General features: G+C 45.5%; 1 long non-coding RNA gene across 1 annotated transcript in view; it reads left to right on the top strand.

Moving 5' to 3' along the window:
- The first annotated feature begins 18313 nt into the window (after window positions 1–18313).
- LOC140349572 (uncharacterized) overlaps window positions 18314–19065 on the top strand; it is a 183478-nt gene continuing 182726 nt past the window's right edge. Inside the window, exon 1 of the long non-coding RNA XR_011924544.1 lies at window positions 18314–18364. This is a non-coding gene — a long non-coding RNA (uncharacterized lncRNA). The remainder of the gene's footprint in view (window positions 18365–19065) is intronic.

Below are 19065 nucleotides of genomic sequence, written 5' to 3'. Positions count from 1 at the left end.
TCCTTCTGCTGCAGGCGCACTACTCTCCTTCACCAGCAGACGCACTACTCTCCTTCTGCTGCAGACGCACTACTCTCCTTCTGCTGCAGGCGCACTACTCTCCTTCTGCTGCAGGCGCACTACTCTCCTTCACCTGCAGACGCACTACTCTCCTTCTGCTGCAGGCGCACTACTCTCCTTCACCTGCAGACGCACTACTCTCCTTCAGCTGCAGACGCACTACTCTCCTTCTGCTGCAGGCGCACTACTCTCCTTCACCAGCAGACGCACTACTCTCCTTCTGCTGCAGACGCACTACTCTCCTTCTGCTGCAGGCGCACTACTCTCCTTCTGCTGCAGGCGCACTACTCTCCTTCACCTGCAGACGCACTACTCTCCTTCTGCTGCAGGCGCACTACTCTCCTTCACCTGCAGACGCACTACTCTCCTTCAGCTGCAGACGCACTACTCTCCTTCACCTGCAGACGCACTACTCTCCTTCAGCTGCAGACGCACTACTCTCCTGCTGCAGAAGCACTACTCTCCTTCTGCTGCAGGCGCACTACTCTCCTTCACCTGCAGGCGCACTACTCTCCTTCTGCTGCAGGCGCACTACTCTCCTTCACCTGCAGACGCACCACTCTCCTTCTGCTGCAGGCGCACTACTCTCCTTCACCTGCAGACGCACTACTCTCCTTCTGCTGCAGACGCACTACTCTCCTTCACCTGCAGACACACTACTCTCCTTCTGCTGCAGACGCACTACTCTTCTTCTGCTGCAGGCGCACTACTCTCCTTCTGCTGCAGACGCACTACTCTCCTTCTGCTGCAGACACACTACTCTCCTTCTGCTGCAGACGCACTACTCTTCTTCTGCTGCAGGCGCACTACTCTCCTTCTGATGCAGACTCACTACTCTCCTTCAGCGTGGCACACGTTTCAGATAGAAACATATTCCAACCAAAAAACACATGGCATTCTGTCGCTGGAGCTGTGTTTCTCTTCACGCCTGTTTACGAGCTCATCTTCTTTGTTCCTTCTGTGAGCCTCACAAAAACACTCAGCTGTTGTTGATTTCCTCCATGGTAATGCCCTCTGCTGCCAGTAGAGGCAGTGCTAACACAATGTCTGGTGAGGGATATTCTATGTTCTAAAACATGACGACATGTCTGAGTAAAACTTGGATTATACTTCCCACGTGTGGATTCAGTGTGGAAATGAAACGTGCGGAGGGCGGAGAAGAAGGTGGCAGTATTTATAGTCTGCGCGGTTTCGTCGACAGTAGAAATCTGAGCTGCTGCCATGATCCATTCGTTTCAATGGACGGCGTGTGAGGGGGCGTGCCTGCCTAAATTATGATGTTTCACTGTGCGGACCTCACGACCCTCGCGGGCCTCATGGGCCTCGCAAGCGCGTCATGCATAAACCTACCTTAAAGAAATAGTGGAGTATTTTTCTCCGATTTGAGAACTCAAGCGGAAGTGCGCATGCACACTCACCGCCGTGCGGAAGCAGAGAAAAGCCTTGCTGCTACACTTGCGTTTGTTTATTAGTGCGACGGATCTTATCATCTTTCGTCTCCTCAGATTTCCTTCTCTTTTGAGCTCTGTCCTCATTTGTACTATACACTGAAGGATCTCACTAAACACACACGGGCATATCAATCACGCATGCGCAGCCAGGGAAACGTGCTATGCTGGGGACGAGCCAGAACGAGGCTGCAGGTGTGCAGTAGGTGCGTCCTATGATTGACATGTGAATGAACTTATCGGCTGTCCACGCCACAAGGAAATGAGACAAAGATTTGGCTCCAAAAATTCCTCCATTATCCCTTTAAAGCTGCAAGAGGTACATGACACTGATAATGTACAATGTGTTCTTTTTACAATGTAGTTGTGTTGTTAACATCATAGGTATTGTGGGTGTACATGTGTGTGTGTGTGTGCGTGTATGTGTGTGTATGTGTGAGAGTGTGTGTGTGTGTGTGTGTGTGTATGTGTGTGTGTGTGTGTGTGTACGTGTGTGTGTGTGTATGTGTGTGTGTGTGTGTACGTGTGTGTGTGTGATAACACTGTTTTCTGTCCTTCAGTTTCTGTTGACATTGGTCCTTTGTGTCCGCTGTGAATTGGCTCTCAGGGGCCAAATCTTCTCTCCTCTTTTACTAGCCTTTCTCTCTCTTTTTACAAGCCATTCGATCTAAATTCTCTCTCGCTCCCCCCTGTCTCTCCTCTTTTACTAGCTCCCTTCTCTCGCTCTTCCTCTCTCCCTTCCTCCCTGCCTCTCTCCCTTACACTTCACCCATTTCTTCCTCCCATTCTCTCATTTGCTATTTCAATCTCTACCCCTCCTCTCACTTTCCATCTTCATTCTTTCCCCCCTTCTCTCTCTCTCTCTCTCTCTCTCTCTCTCTCAGTTTCCCTCCTCTTTCCCCTTCTCTCTCTCTCCTCACCTCCTCTCTTTCTCTCTACCTGTCTCCCCTCTCTTGTTCTCTCACCCCCTTCTCCTCTTCTCATCTCTCTGCCTAACCCCCCTTCTCCCCCCTCTCTTTTGTGTGTAGCTCTGAGCTCATTGTGCTGCTGTCCGTGGTGCTGAAATGCAGATGAGCTGCACGTCCGTCGGCTCACAGGTTAGGTAGACTCAATGGAAACTGCATTTGTTTAGGAAATATTATTAGTTAGAAAGATTGCCATCAACGACACAATGGGAAATACATTTGTTACTGTAGCAACGAAATGATTCGCTCGTTCAACATCAACAGTGAGAGGAACCAAGAAATAGCTCATGGAATGTCTACATTTATTTGTAGTAAATGGAGCGCATCAAGCAGGTAAGTAGACAAAATAACAAGGGTCTTTGTGCTTAGTGCAGGGTCTTAGTGCAGGTCCAGGTCAGTATTCTCAAGGACAGGGAACCGAACCACTGCTTAAGAGGTGTCTTTTTCAATGAATAAAACACAAGCAAAATGCCTAAATGATGGGCATGTAACAATATAATCATAACTGCACCGGACACGCCCTCAATGCTTTTTGTGTCTGATCCTAAAATATAACACCCGGACAGTTGGAAATGAGGCTTGTTGAAACTGTCTACAGTAGGCTAACGTTAATAAGCTTAGCCACTGGCATTTGCCAGCGGCTGACAACCTGAAACAGCTTCGACTCAGTCTGGAGTGATCTCTGTAAGTCCTCTGGTCCCTCCTGACCACAGGAACACAGTTCTGGACAAACGGTCTTTGTGGACGTGATAGAAGAGAAATAATCCTTTGTTTTCAAACTTTATGTTGTCCCAGCCCACAGTGAGCATGCAGCTTTTGTCCTCAAAGTGGCAGTAGAGTGAGAAACTCAGACTCACGAATTGTCATTGCTTTTTAAACCTGATCTTTGGCCTCTTATGTTTTAGAACTTAAAATCACACATGTACTCGGTCAGGCGTTCCCTCATCAGGATTTGTGTTGGCACTCCATCTACTGGCAGCATATTTAATTTGTGATAACAGATGTCATCTTTGACGTTAACAAAACCCACTACAGACAGAATTTCATCTTGAAGGAATAATAGATTTCGACGTTGATCCTTTTTAAAAATGCGCCTGCACAAGCTCACTCCCCACCCTCCTGTTCTTTCCAAGAGGCCGCCTCCCATCAAACCCTGTGCATGAGCACCAAGAGCTCCACTGCTACACGTGCGTTTGTTTATTAGCGCGATGGATCGCATCATCTTTTGTCTCCTCAGATTTCCGTCACTTCTGAGCTCAGACACAGTCTTTCTCTGTTGACATTTTGTACTGTAACTGAAGGAAATCGCTACACACACACACACACCGGCATATCAACCACGCATGCGCAGCCAGGGAAACGTGCTGCTCTCCTGGGGATGAGGCTGCAGGTGTGCAGTAGCACGCAGGGAATCATTGACATGTGGGAGAACTACTTGGCTGTCCACGCCACGAGGAAACGACATGTAAATGTAAGACACAATGTATTAGACATGATCACACAGAGAAAACCTTAGTAATACACTAATATATACAGCAGACATGGGCAAATTATGGCCTCCATAATCCGGCCCGCCAAACATGCCAAGGAATGTAAAACAAAATAAAAAAACATAGCTCACTTTGACCTCTTTGGCGCCCTCTTCTTCTCTGTTAAGGTTTTCCCAACTAGCCTTTTTGTAAAAAAAAACATGCCAATGTCACGTCGGACGGATCACCAAATTTAACAGGAAAAAACGTTGGTCAGAACCCAGAACAAAGTGAAAGAGAAAAAACCCTGAGCAGGATGTTCTTTTCCTTCACTGTATCATCAGGAACCACTGTGTGAGTCTGTACTGCAGCTTAACCATTCCGTGGATCCCGTTGTAAAACTTGTAAACTTTATACGCACAAGCATCGTCACACCATCAATCTGTTCCTGGCCCCGCCCCTCGCTCAAATTTTAGAACCCATTGTCGCCCTCGAGTCAAAACGTTTGCCCACCCCTGATATACAGTAATAGAAAATATGGCATTTTATGTGTGAAAATAACCAAAATTGTGCATATGTAGCACTTATTGACATATTGAGAAAAAAATGAGGTAATGAAAATGTTTGTAAAAATCCACTTTTGCCTCATTTTGAGATGAATACTGCATGAAATCAGGCTTACGATCAGAGATGAACACAAGGTGCACAAAATGGTGTTGAGTTTCAGGTCGTCAGTTTGATGTTTCAGTGCTGCTCTTCAGGCCTCTGAGATGATTTTGAGAAATGACCTTTGAACTTACCACTTTCCACAAACTGTAACTCCATGGATGTGAGTGGACAGTGGAGAACATCCAGGCCATTCCATCTTACTCTACCACGTTCTCCCCAGAGCCTGCTCCTCTTCTGCCTCCTCAGCACTAGCCCACTTTACACCAGGCCCCGCCCCCCCACACTGTCTCAGGTCGTGTGTGGGAGGAGGCGGAGTCTGGGGAACAGTGGGAGCACAAACAGCTTCACTGCAAACACGTCGTCATATTTTTGCTGATTAAAACTGAATAAAAAGTGACTAAAAAACTATGAGTAAAAGTACTGACATTTTCAAATACTAAAACTTCAAGAGCTTGAATGAACTGGGAAGAAACAACATTATTTCTCAGCTCAAATCAAGTACATTTAGTTGATTAAAATTTAGATGGATTGAAGTGACTAAACGGGCATGACATCATCGACTAAAACGAGACTTGAGTGAAAATGGTGGAGCCACAGACTGACAGCCTCACATCCATCAGTCTGCCCCAGGGCATCGCTGGCAAGTACATTAGATGAGATCACCATTTGATTTCCATCACCAAAGCCCGGCCAATACTACAGAGTACACTTGGAACTACTTGGAAGATACTTTGTCCTTTGAAGTATTAACACAGCAAAAATACAATGTTAGAACTCATATTATGCATAATGGTCTTTCTTGTTTTGCAGAGCCCTGTTCTATCGTTGTTCGCTCTCACAGACAGAGCTGGACTGTGCTCGGCCAAATGGATTCTGTTTCTGAGATTCTGACATGGCTCTGAGATCTTCTATCCATAAACCATCACGAGCGCGTTCTGGGCCGTTCTGCTTCCATTCTCAATCGTTACTGTCCTGAAAGGAATAGAGTGGTATTTGATCATGATATTTGTGTACAGAAGGTATTCAGGGACAAGATATGTGAAGAACTCCTTTTGGACAATATAACCCTCATTGTAGGGTGGCTTTCACCCCTTCTGTTCAGCGACACACCCTTTGCAATGTTCAGTGAGAAAGAAGTGTTTCTGTCACATTTAGCTGTTCAAACTCTTATTTTTCATCTTTCAGGACTTGATTTGTTGTAAATCACACATTCATGCACAATGTACAAAACCACATTGAACAAATATAATGCATTTGAATGTTATTCATTATGTTTTGGCCTTCAGTCCAGTTTGTTTATGGCGTTGCCGAGGGAACATATGTTTGTCTGTATGTTATAGTTTGAGTCTAAGCTCAAGTAGGTCAGGTCATGAGAGGCCTCCTCCACACGCTGTGATGGATGCGCTCAATCTCCCAGTCTAACACAGTTTACAGAGTATTCCACCAGGAGCACCTGAAATACCCTGCACTAATGTGCGTCTGCCCCTCTGCCGCATCCCCCGCTCACTCCCCCCTGGCCACACCCAAAACTCTCCCCTTCTCACTGCGTCCCTATCTTTTCAGCCCGTGAAGGCACAGTGGGACGAGATGAGCTTTTGTTGTGTGCTGAGTTTATTGTCATAGTAACGGAGAAGTCCTCTCTCTCAGTCAAACGCAGTGTAAACAGCTGCAGCCATGTATTTCCTTCGATGTATTTCCTTCCTTGTGATACTGCGTTTGAGCAGCTTTAGCTTGAAACCCCAAGCCACTGCAGAATTTATGAATTGTACTTGACTTCATTTACAACTCATTGCATTTCATGAGGTTGAATATGGGTAAAGTGTGACCTTCGTATATACAAATATATCAGCTTTAAAGTACACGCTGTGGCCCGCCTCACACAGCAGGCATATGTGCTATCCACTCCACCACGAGCAGAACCATGCACATTGATAGCATTGAAGTCACTGACGTGTGCAGAATTAAAAAAACAATATGGAGGGTGTGGACGCACGAAGGATGAGGACGCACGGAGGGTGTATGTGTGTGTGTTATGTGTGTGTTGTGTTTGTGTGTGTGTGTGTGTGCGTTGTGTGTGTATGTGTGCGTGTGTGTGTGTGCGTGTGTTTTGTGTTATGTGTGTGTGTTGTGTGTGTGTGTGTGTGTTGTGTTGTGTGTGTGTGTTGTGTTTCATGTGTGTTGTGTACGGGTGTGTTGTGTATATGTGTGTTGTGTATATGTGTGTTGTGTGTGTGCATGTGTGCGTGTTGTGTGTGTGCAAGTGTAGTAAAAGCTGTAGCGTTCTCTTGGTTTCTCGCAGTCGTCCTGTGTCGTTCCTCTATCGCTCTGTGGCTGCTTCAGCTGTGGTGGTGTGAATGGAGTGGTCGCACACACTAACGGAAGGAGAGGGAAAGAGCGCAGCCTTTCTCTCCCTCAGAATGGGCTGATTTTGCTCCCGAGGCACAATAGCCCCTCTGTGGCTTTAGCGCCACATACTTTGGGGGGGATAGATGCTGGAACATGTGCCGCGCTGCAAACCAATGAGGGGAGCTCAAAAGACAAGAACACTCCGCTCTCTCTTATCGGGAGTGGGAGTAAATGAGTGAGTGCATTGATAGGGGAACATACTGTAATGGGAGTGTCATTATCAAGACTTTGGGATTTGAGGTGCAATAACTTTCAGAACTTTGAAACAGTTGGTGAAAGTACATTTGCACATAGTGAAGCATGATGGGCTGCGTCTACAGCACAGTTACGGGGGAGTTTCACGCACGCACTTGCACAAGTGGAGGGCACTTCATTTAATGTGGGTAAGGGTAAATGCAATAAATATGGTTATTTTTCCTTTTAACTTCTATACAGAAATGTTACCTTTCTGTTTTCCAAAGTACGTCAGAATAAAGAATATGATACAAATATTTATTTATAATGCCTGTAATGCTTGAGTCAGTATTAATATGGATATAATATAAATCAGTTCCAGACCTGGAAAGTCTGGGACCAACAGTCAAAATTGGAAGTGGGGGTAAATTAAAACTGGACTAGACCAAACCAGGCCCAAACCAGACCCCAAACAGGCCCAAACCAGACCCAAACCAGGCCCCAACCAGGATCAAACCAGCGCCCAACCATGATCAAACCAGGCCCCAACCAGAATCAAACCAGGCCCAAACCAGACCCAAACCAGGCCCCAACCAGAATCAAACCAGGCCCAAACCAGACCCAAACCAGGCCCCAACCAGGATCAAACCAGCGCCCAACCAGGATCAAACCAGGCCCCAACCAGGATCAAACCAGGCCCAAACCAGACCCAAACCAGGCCCCAACCAGAATCAAACCAGCGCCCAACCAGGATCAAACCAGGCCCCAACCAGGATCAAACCAGGCCCAAACCAGGACCCATCCAGGCCCCAACCAGACCCAATCCAGGACCCATCCAGGCCCCAACCAGACCCCAACTAGACCCCAACCAGGACGCAACCAGGTCCCAACCAGACCCCAACCAGGCCCCAACCAGACCCAAACCAGACCCCAACCAGGCCCCAAACAGTCCCAAACCAGGCCCCAACCAGTCCCAAACCAGGCCCCAATCAGGTCCCAACCAGGCCCAACCAGTCCCCAACCAGTCCCCAACCAGACCCCAACCAGACCCAAACCAGGCCCAGACCAGGCCCAAATGGGACACCACTGAAGCCACATTGTTATCACATTTAAACCCTTTGACTTTGAATGTACTTGAAAAAACAAAAATGGTAAAATAGACATAAGAAAAGCTTTATCCCAAACCGAAATCTCCATAAAATATTCACAAGAATCCTTGAGCTGTTGATAAAAAGTAAATTACCAGCGCTTCTTCTGTGCAAAAAGGCTGCAAATAGATACAACAGCTGAAGACTCCAAAAATTATGAACTTATCAAGCATCGAAAAAACACACAAAACAGTTTCAACCGTCCAAGGTCATTTGGAAAATAGCAAATTGCAAACTGCTTTTTGTCCTTCTTTGTATTCTGCACAAAGTGGAGGTCGGAGTTGCCCTGTAAAGAGATCTTTTGTCTGTGATTTACCGCCGTCACCAACGCGCTCTGTCTCCACACGTCTTTGTTCTGTGGCTGAAGCCTTGACTTTCCGTGCATGTGATTTTTGCCTGGACCGTGGTCAGGATTGATGACCCTTCCTCTGGCTTGTCCTCGGAGGCAGCCATAAACCTGGATGGATTGATATTCCGTTGGGCTGTGCAGACATTTGCGTATGACTTTGGAAGGCGTGGCTGATATTCTTCTAAGATTTTATGGCCCGTAGATGTTTTTCTGACAAGACAGTAAGCAGAGTGGAAAGTAGGTGTGAAGGGTCAATGCAAAATGTACTTATTCTCTTTGGTCTTGATCTAAAATGGCCTCAGCGTTAGCGCCACTACTTCCTGTCTAATTCTAGCTCAATGGGCTTTTGGATAAGTCACTTTAAATACATCAAACTATAAGATCGGGCATGTTAAAGACTTTACAAAACAGCTGAATTCTTAACAATAATACTAAAGGGACGTGTTTGTGTCTTAATGCTAACGCTAACTCTATTGTTGAGGCTTGAAAATAGAAATAAACAAATGAAAATAAAGGTAAATAATCATACACTCTTTACTTTAAAATGTAATTGGTTGTTTATTTCTTCATCATCATTAGCTGTGGTTAGCTTAGCCAACTGCAGGGCGCACCGTTGGGACGCGGTTAGGAAAAGAGCAACCATGTGATGTTGAACATTAAATGTAAAAGAAAGAGTTCAATTGCAATAACAGTATTTGTGGTTTTGAAATCAATGCACATAATGTCGAGAGAGATGCATCGGCTTGTGAAAACATAGCTATACAAAGAGTAAACTAAAAGTATTTTCGCCGTAGTGTCTTTTACAGAATGTTCCTTTAACACGTGATAAACAGAAGTCAAAGTGAAACTGGTCACAGCTCCACACGTGTCGATCACTACATGAGCACTTGAGCCCAGGGTGAGTTTTACTGCCCTGGGTACAGCTAGCAAACAATAGCATGCTAACGGTGCACTTCCTGCTTCTCTGAGAATAAAACCTCTATAATCAGACACAGAGAAAGTGCTGTGGTCTCATTTTGCTTTAAAATACGTCTGAACTGAGGCAAAACAGATCTGATTTCATTACATCAGCATTAGATCAAAAGTATATGATCATAATGACATCATGGTAAATATAAGTTAGTGACAGTGGGACAGGAGATGAGTGTAGTTAGCTCCTCCCCTCAGAGGGACAGTGACTGAAGGAGGTACTCGGACAGACGTTTGGGCAGTTCTTGGGCAGTTCTTGGACAGTTCTTGGACAGTTCTTGGGCAGTCCTTGGGCAGTTCTTGAGCAGTTCTTGGGCAGTTCTTGAGCAGTTCTTGGGCAGTTCTTGAGCAGTTATTGGGCAGTTCTTGGCTTCTTGGGCAGTTATTGGGCAGTTTTTGGACCGTTCTTGGACAGTTATTGGGCAGTTCTTGGACAGTTTGGATATGATACTGTTGAAGTTTGTTATTAGGTCGTTTATTTTCTGTCAATGACTGGCTATTCATTACTAAACGTTTATAAATGAGCAAATGAGTATTAGAGTTGATTTGGTTAGATTTGTATATAATAATATACTTTTCAATATGCTTTTTATGCTTCCAAAAGTGCAGGGCAAAAGTGAGGGATAGAGGAATGTGTGGATATTGTGCCTCTGGAGTGATGGTGGCGTTTGCTCATATCGCTGCGTCCCACATCTGGAGAGCTCTTGCTTTAATCGAAGCGTCCAGCCGCTTCCATTTGAGAGATTGTTCCATTTGCTGCATTTGGCTCCATGCGGCTGTGGCTGATGTCAGGGATGATACTGAGGAGCACTTATCCCAGCGCTGCATACTCTGTATTGGAAGAGGCAGGTTTGATGCACTTAGCGTCCCCGTAAAAAGATGTTTGCTTTGTGTCGTCCGTGAGCCTATTCCATCGCTTGACTTTAATTTAATCGGAAATGACTAAAACTAACAGTGACAACAACACAAAACGTCTGGTTGTCAGTGATGTGAGGAAAGGGGACGAAGGTGGGGAAGAGGAGGAGGGTCCGAGGAGGCTCATGGCTCTGCAGCTGAGGCGGAGGCTCTAATGTGAAAGAAGGAGAATGCAGCGTGTTGTCTCTGAGTGAACTTTAATCTGCAGCAAAAAAGCAAGAACAAGAAAATGGATGACACTATTCTTTAGGCTTCTCTGTTTTCTTTTCTATTTTCTCTTTCACTTTCTGGTCTATACAATGTACACTATATACACAAAATATACACTTGTGATGAAGTTAATGAGATGATTTATGTCTTGCATCTTCACCTGATCCACCATGGCCTTCAAGTGCCCCCAGAGATAGAAATGAGAAGGGGAGAGATCTGGATATCTGGGAGGCCCCTCCACGGGACCACTCCGACCAATCCTATGACCCTGTAGAATGAGGTGATATCACACTCCCACATGGGGGCACGAGCCAGGTTTTCCTGTTGCTATGGAATAACCAAAAGGTTCTAAATCCTCGAACTCTGATTATTACAACTAAAATATGCATTTGAACAGCATGATTTTCAGCCCCACCTGTATTGAATATGATTGGCCTTTAGAATGTTGTAATGTCAATGAAACCACAATCATCCATTACTTAAATAAGAGCAAAAATAACATATTCAGACTTCAGGCTGCATATATTTCTTTGTGTCTTTCCTGGCAGGTGTTTACCCAGTCTCAAGAGCTGCATATATCTGTCTGTGGTGGTGGCGGGCCAGTGTCAGGTTCGCTGCAGAGCTGTGGCGCCTGGTTACCATACATTACTTTTACATGACGCAGGTGGAGAACCCGAGGCTGCAGGCGTTGGCCTCCCACGAAATGTATAGCCCCCATTCGTCCGCCTCAATAAATAATGCTCTTTACTGCTAAATGTTGAATGCTAAATGCAGGCGTTTACAGTGTTTTTCAGTCCCAAAGCCACAGGAAGCTGCTGTAAACAGTGGCATTGTTTCTATTCAAGCGGTGCAGGTCCGGTCAGCGGGCTCTACCACATTCTATATTGACAAGCAGAACAATATGCCGGCAAGAAATGATAGAGTAGAGGCAATTCAAAGGTTTGCATTGATTTGATTGTCCTTTTAAAAGGGCACATATCCCTGGTATTACTGGTATTGTTCTTGTTGAGTCCTCTGGAGAACCTCTGCCTTAAAGTGAAGAAAAACGTAAAGCTATCCATTTGAAAATTCAGTAGTTTTCTTGTGAAAAATGTAGGAACATGTATTTTTCAACATTTATTCATGTATTCTTTTCTCTCGCTTGTTCTCGTTTGGGGTCGCAGGTGACTGGAGCCTGCCCCAGTGACTTTGGGCCTTAGGCGGGGTACACCCTGAACAGGAGACAGCTCGTCACAGGGTGTTTTTCAACATGTAAATGTCAAGTTTTCATGTATAAATAAGGCATTTTTTTGTGTAAAAATTACCAAAATGTCCCATATTTTTTTACATTAACAAACCATTGGGACAGAGCCACATGTAAATGGTATAAAGTACTGTTTGTCGGTGTAATCCCTCATTCGTCCAGGCGTGTTCCATAGTAGAAAAAGCTTCAGTTGTAGTCATCTGGACTCAGTTAGAAAAAATAGACGTTTCGACTCTCATCCAAGAGTCATTGTCAATAAAATAATTTAGATCGAGAACTCCGATATTAATACTGTTCTGTGGTAAGTCCCGCCCATTGGGCGGAGCCTTCCTGAAGTAGAAAGAGTTGTTTGTTTGAACAGAAACTCCCCCCTTGTATCTACCGAGCTAGCCTATTCAGAATTTTAATGGGCTATTAGAATCCTCTTTGTCTTTGTGAGACCCTGGCTCAACCACCCTGAGTACCTGATTAGCATCTAAATGTCCTGGTCCTGGTCCTCTACCTTTCCAGGGGTTCAGTATACCATTATAGATACCAGGGAGATTGAATCTTAACCCTCCATTTCTGTTTAAAGAAGGTCTTTCTTTTTTAACAAAAATAGCTTCCTTAACTCCTCTTTCAAACCATCTTTTCTCCCTGCTTAAAACCTTTATTTTCCATAACAAAACCCATAAATACCATGAATAATGAGTTAATAATACGATTATATATAAAATTGGACCAGAAATTACATGACGTTTGTAAAAGTCTTCAGAACTCACTGGAGGTTATAAACACACAGGGTCGGGGCACCACGGACCATATCTGCTGAGGACACCCAGTTTCTAGCTGTGGCCTTGTTTTGATAAGTGACTGATGATCACGGGCCAGTCACCGGCCGGTAAAGCACTGCTTCATCACTGCACATGTTTCTGCCAGTATTGTTGGAATGGCACGTTTTTCTTGGAGAGCTTTGAGCCACCAGATGAGTCACGCAGGTTGGCCGTGGCTCAGTTTTCAAGAGCGGTTTTCCGTTTCACTGAGTATGTGTGGAGGGAAGTGTTGTCTATCACTGTGAAGACATTCCAAACGACACGCTCCGACAGATCAGTGTCCTGCTTCAGAAGGCCACCCTCAAAACCATGCACTGTTTGTTTTGCAGAGTAAGTGAGGATTACATGGCACATCATTCTAAACAGGCAATATAAGAAAATCACAGGGATGAGTTTATAAGCGCTTTGTACAACTGTCTGCCAGTGAAGCTAACAAACGCCCATCGAGGCCACTGCTGTCTCTCTTTCTCTCGCTCTCTTTCTCCTTTTTCTTTTGTCTTTTTAATACGGTTTAGTGTAAAACACATACTTTGAAGACGTACAACTACAGTAGGTGGCAGTAAATGTACCTTTTTAGTTTGCTGCCAACCGCCATTAAAAGTAACACAACAACAACAACAGTGCTGGTGGTGGTGGAATGGTTAGGTGGCAGAACTTATGTCATGCTCCATATGCAGCCGCCCGAAGAGTTGTGAGTTCAAATCCCGGCTCTGACTGTCTTCCCTTCTCTCTCTTCCCCATTTCAAGTGAAAGTGAAATGACTAAACTGAACAAACGTTAGCATGCTAATGGTGCACTTCCTGCTTCTCAGAGAATACATTGCTTTATATTTAAACACATAGGTCTCCTTTACACTCAAATAGAATCATCTGGGTAAAAAATTACAATATATCTGTACTGGAGAAAAACAGATGGGGTAAAGGCCCTTTAATATTAGGAGTGGCTGATATTTGGCCCCATTGAGTCCCCCGTGTGGTATTCCCAGTTTGTCATCAGTCCATCAAATGTAGAAGTAAAGAATAAACATGCAACACATTTTAGTGCTGCCACAACACATGAACTAGTTGTGACTATAAAAAACAATTGAAGTTGTATTGTGATAATTGTGCTGTTTCTCTGGACTATAAAACACTTACAAAAAGACCTTTTATAGCTTGGGCAGTGGCCTTATTGAAATAATTCAACATTTTCAATAATAATAATATAGTAGAAATCATTGTTTGATTAGTTGACTAGCTCTGATAAATGTGTGGTCCTTGCTATATAGTTTTAGCTCATTTCTGTTTTCAGAGGGACTTTGTGTTTTTTAGGTGTGAGATGTTGTGGCATGAGATCTTGTTCCATCATTTTTATAATTGAAATGAGGAAAACACTATTTGGGGTTCACGCCGGTCCGGAACTGCATTTTTGCACCTCGAGTGGTGCAAAAAAAGAAACACAACTTATATCCAGATGCGTTGAAGGCTACAAGCACGTTCGTGTGCCATGCTCTGTTGTCTTGTTGTGTGGGGTCAGGTCATGCTGTGTTGTCTTGTTGTGTGGGGTCAGGTCATGCTCTGGTGTCTTGTTGTGTGGGGTCATGTCATGCTCTGGTGTCTTGTTGTGTGGGGTCATGTCATGCTCTGGTGTCTTGTTGTGTGGGGTCAGGTCATGCTCTGTTGTCTTGTTGTGTGGGGTCAGGTCATGCTGTGTTGTCTTGTTGTGTGGGGTCAGGTCATGCTCTGGTGTCTTGTTGTGTGGGGTCATGTCATGCTCTGGTGTCTTGTTGTGTGGGGTCATGTCATGCTCTGGTGTCTTGTTGTGTGGGGTCAGGTCATGCTCTGTTGTCTTGTTGTGTGGGGTCAGGTCATGCTCTGTTGTCTTGTTGTGTGGGGTCAGGTCATGCTCTGTTGTCTTGTTGTGTGGGGTCAGGTCATGCTCTGTTGTCTTGTTGTGTGGGGTCAGGTCATGCTCTGTTGTCTTGTTGTGTGGGGTCAGGTCATGCTCTGTTGTCTTGTTGTGTGGGGTCAGGTCATGCTCTGTTGTCTTGTTGTGTGGGGTCAGGTCATGCTCTGGTGTCTTGTTGTGTGGGGTCAGGTCATGCTGTGTTGTCTTGTTGTGTGGGGTCATGTCATGCTGTGTTGTCTTGTTGTGTGGGGTCATGTCATGCTGTGTTGTCTTGTTGTGTGGGGTCAGGTCATGCTCTGTTGTCTTGTTGTGTGGGGTCAGGTCATGCTCTGTTGTCTTGTTGTGTGGGGTCAGGTCATGCTCTGGTGTCTTGTTGTGTGGGGTCAGGTCATGCTGTGTTGTCTTGTTGTGTGGGGTCATGTCATGCTGTGTTGTCTTGTTGTGTGGGGTCATGTCATGCTGTGTTGTCTTGTTGTGTGGGGTCAGGTCATGCTCTGTTGTCTTGTTGTGTGGGGTCAGGTCATGCTCTGTTGTCTTGTTGTGTGGGGTCAGGTCATGCTGTGTTGTCTTGTTGTGTGGGGTCAGGTCATGCTCTGTTGTCTTGTTGTGTGGGGTCAGGTCATGCTCTGTTGTCTTGTTGTGTGGGGTCAGGTCATGCTCTGTTGTCTTGTTGTGTGGGGTCAGGTCATGCTCTGTTGTCTTGTTGTGTGGGGTCAGGTCATGCTCTGTTGTCTTGTTGTGTGGGGTCAGGTCATGCTCTGTTGTCTTGTTGTGTGGGGTCAGGTCATGCTCTGTTGTCTTGTTGTGTGGGGTCAGGTCATGCTCTGTTGTCTTGTTGTGTGGGGTCAGGTTTGGGTCTTGGGTCTGAAGCGCACCTGTGTTTCCTCAACTGTCACTCGCTCTGTGATAGACAGCTGCCCCAGAACAGAGCTGAGAACCACCGCGCTGTTCTTTTAGAGCCAGAGAAGTATATCAAGAAGACACGGCAGAAGAACAAGTGAAGAGAGTGCCATACCATGCCATATTGTTAGTCCAAATGTCTCAACACTGATGGCCCGTTCTCACCGCTGCGTCAAAGTGTCCAGTGTACATTAAAAGTCTATTTTTGACGCGCGTCCTGGGCGTCCAGCGTTTTTGTTACACGTTTTGAGCATTTTTTGTGGCACGTTTTGAGCGTTTTTGTGGCATTAATCCTGCGTTTTGAGCGTCGGACGCCCCGGACGCTCTGGAGTAACAGAGTAAAGGACAGAGGGACAGTAGGGACAGTTTGTTCAGCTTCAAAATGCTGTGTGTTTTATTACAACCCAACTCATATTCACTGAGAAATTATTCTAATTGGACCCTTGAGGTGCAACCGCAGTCTCCTGCGCCGTGAGACCCCCGGTTCAAAAGACAACCGGCGCATCACTACTGCGTACTATATTTCTGTGTACTATATTTCTATGTAAATATGTATGTAAATCTCATGTTATACCGTGGGCATCTGTGGCTTATTGACAGATGCAGCCCTTATATGTACAATTTATTTTGTAGGGTTAGTATTCAGGAGCGCAATATAGCCCAAAGAGTATATGGAAGTCCTTATTTTTACTCCTGTGTGTAATGCTAGTTAAAAATATAATAAAATACACCAGATTGCTGTAAATTGGATGTCTTTTGCTAATTTTCTAACAGTGCCTCAGCCTCCCTGTTTTGTTGTGGGACTAAAAACGTGACTTAAATTGTCGAGACATGTCCATGGACATGGACATGTCTCAGCCTGCATCAAGTTGTCCATCATCGTCCCTGTCCCCAAGAAGCCCCGGATCACTGGACTTAATGACTACAGACCTGTGGCACTGACATCTGTAGTCATGAAGTAATTTGAGCGCCTGGTCCTCCCCCACCTCAAGTCCCACACCTCCCCCCTGCTGGACCCCCTGCTGTACGCCTACAGAGCCAACAGGTTTGTGGACGTAGCCATCAACCTGGCTCTCCACTTCACCTTGCAGTATCTGGACTCCCCGGGAACCTATGCCAGGATCCTGTTTGTGGACTTCAGCACTGCATTCAACATCGTCCTCCCCGCTCTGCTCCAGGACAAGCTCTCCCAGCTCAATGTGCCTGACTCCACCTGCAGGGGGAGCACTGACTTGGACTATCAGCACAGGAACTCTACAGGGCTGTGTACTTTCTCCCCTGCTCTTCTCCCTGTACACAAACTGCTGCACCTCCAGCCACGACTCCGTAAAACTGATCAAGTTTGCGGACGACACCACCCTCATCAGGCTCAGTGCAGCGGTAACAACCTGGAGTTCAACGCCGAGAAGACAGTGGAGATGAACGTGGACTTCAGGAAAGTCACAGCCCCCCCTCACCATCACAGACTCCCCCATCACCACCATTGACTCCCTCCGCTTTCTCCATATCACCATCACCCGGGACCGCAAGTGGGAGCCCACCATCAGCTCCCTCATCAAGAAGGCCAAGCAGAGGATGTACTTCCTGTGGCAGCTGAGGAAAGCCAAGCTGCCAGTGGAGATGATGGTGCAGTTCTACACGGCCATCATTGAGTCCAACCTCACCTCCTCCATCACCGTGTGGTACGCTGGAGCCACAGCCAGGGGCAAACAGAGACTACAGCGCCCTCTGCTGAGAAGGTGATTGGCTGCAGACTCCATCTCTGCAGGACCTGTACGTCTCCAGAGCCCTGGGACGTGCAGGTCGGATCACAGCTGACCCTTCTCACCCTGGACATTGACTATTTGAGCCTCTCCCCTAATCCATGAGGCCACTCCCCTTAGGCAGGAGGCTACTCCCCTCAGGCAGGAGACCACTCCCCTCAGGCTGGAGGCTACGTTCACGTTCACGTTAACCATAATTTAATCACTCACTGTTCACTTTCTGCACTACATATGTAAATTCAACTGTAAATTTGTGTACATATTTTCATTTCTATTCTTATTTTTTATCTTATAGCTTATTGTTATTTTTATCCCATAGCAAATTTAAATTGTTTCTCTTATTGACTTATTCATTGTAGTTATTCAACATATGTTGCACCGAATCACAAAGACAAGTTACTTCTATGTTTGTGAATTCTGTTCAATGACAATAAACCCTTTCTGATTCTGATGCGTCCTTATTAGGCTTTCACCACCTCCCAAACTCTACTTTACCTCCGACAGTTCCTCATCCCCAAGGATAATGTAATTGTTCATGTTTTACGAGTTCTTATCGGTGTATGTTCTGTTCTTTTGTTAGTACAGAGAACCAAACACATTTACACACATGGCTGGTCTGTGCACAGTCTGAGGGGAGACATGGGCTCAGTGCACTGTAAAACCTGATAAGAAGTAATTACGCTTATGTATCTAATGAGTGCACCTGCTGTACAGGAGCTGACTGGGCTGTAAATGCTGTGATTTACATTGGGCCACCATAGGACATATTAAAGACCACATATGGTCCGTTTTGTGATCATTCAGCTTTCTGGCAGCAGAGTCCAGATTTTGCCTTGTTTTATTTCTCTAATTAAAACCTGGTTTAGTCCTGTTTAATCCTAATTAATCCTGGTTTAGTTCTGGAGCACTTGTTTGGAGTTTTGAATTGTCTCTGTTTGTCCCTGGCTGTGGCTCCAGCGTACCAAATGGTGATGGAGGTCCACCTCCTTCTGTAGACAGATTCATCCCCGTCCGAGATGAGAGTGATGAGGGTGGTGTTGTCCACAAACTTAATTATTTTTACTGAGTCGTGGCTGGAGGTGCAGCAGTTTGTGTACAGGGAGAAGAGCAGAGGAGAAAGTGCACAGCCCTGTGGGGCTCCTGCGCTGATAGTCCAAGTGTCTGAGACATTTTCCCCCAGCCGCACGCATTGCCGTTACATGTAACTGACAAACTGATTTGGTCAAATGTTTGTCAAACGAAGTGTTTGGCTCACTAGAGGTAAGAGCCAGACAACGTCTGGCTCTTACCTCTAGTGAACACGCTCCTGTGGGTCTTTACAAGGGGCATTAAATCCATACGCATTTGGTCTTTTCTTTCATTTTCAGTGTAAATTAGAGCATGTGCACAAGAAGCTTACGCCGCTTGCCTCACATCCTCGTGTATTTGTTAACTTTTCATGCGAGTGTGAGACTAGATAAGGAAGATGGAGGGGCCGATTGCCAACATAACGGCTGAGATATTTAGTCATGTAAAATGAATGGTTTAGAGACAACTGAGTTGGGATTAATAAATCCACATTTACTGTTATTCTGTCTCTTAACAAATAATTTTAAAGGCTGAAAGTTTGTCTGCACAACATTCATTTTGATAGACTTAAACTATTGAAGTGACGTTACAAGCCTGCGGTGAAACTAAT

This window comes from Eucyclogobius newberryi, unplaced genomic scaffold (genome assembly GCF_026437365.1).
Source record: "Eucyclogobius newberryi isolate DKJ021-1_F unplaced genomic scaffold, fEucNew1.0.hap1 SCAF_11, whole genome shotgun sequence".
Lineage (NCBI taxonomy): Eukaryota > Metazoa > Chordata > Actinopteri > Gobiiformes > Gobiidae > Eucyclogobius > Eucyclogobius newberryi.
This window is presented reverse-complemented; position numbering and strand designations above follow the sequence as displayed.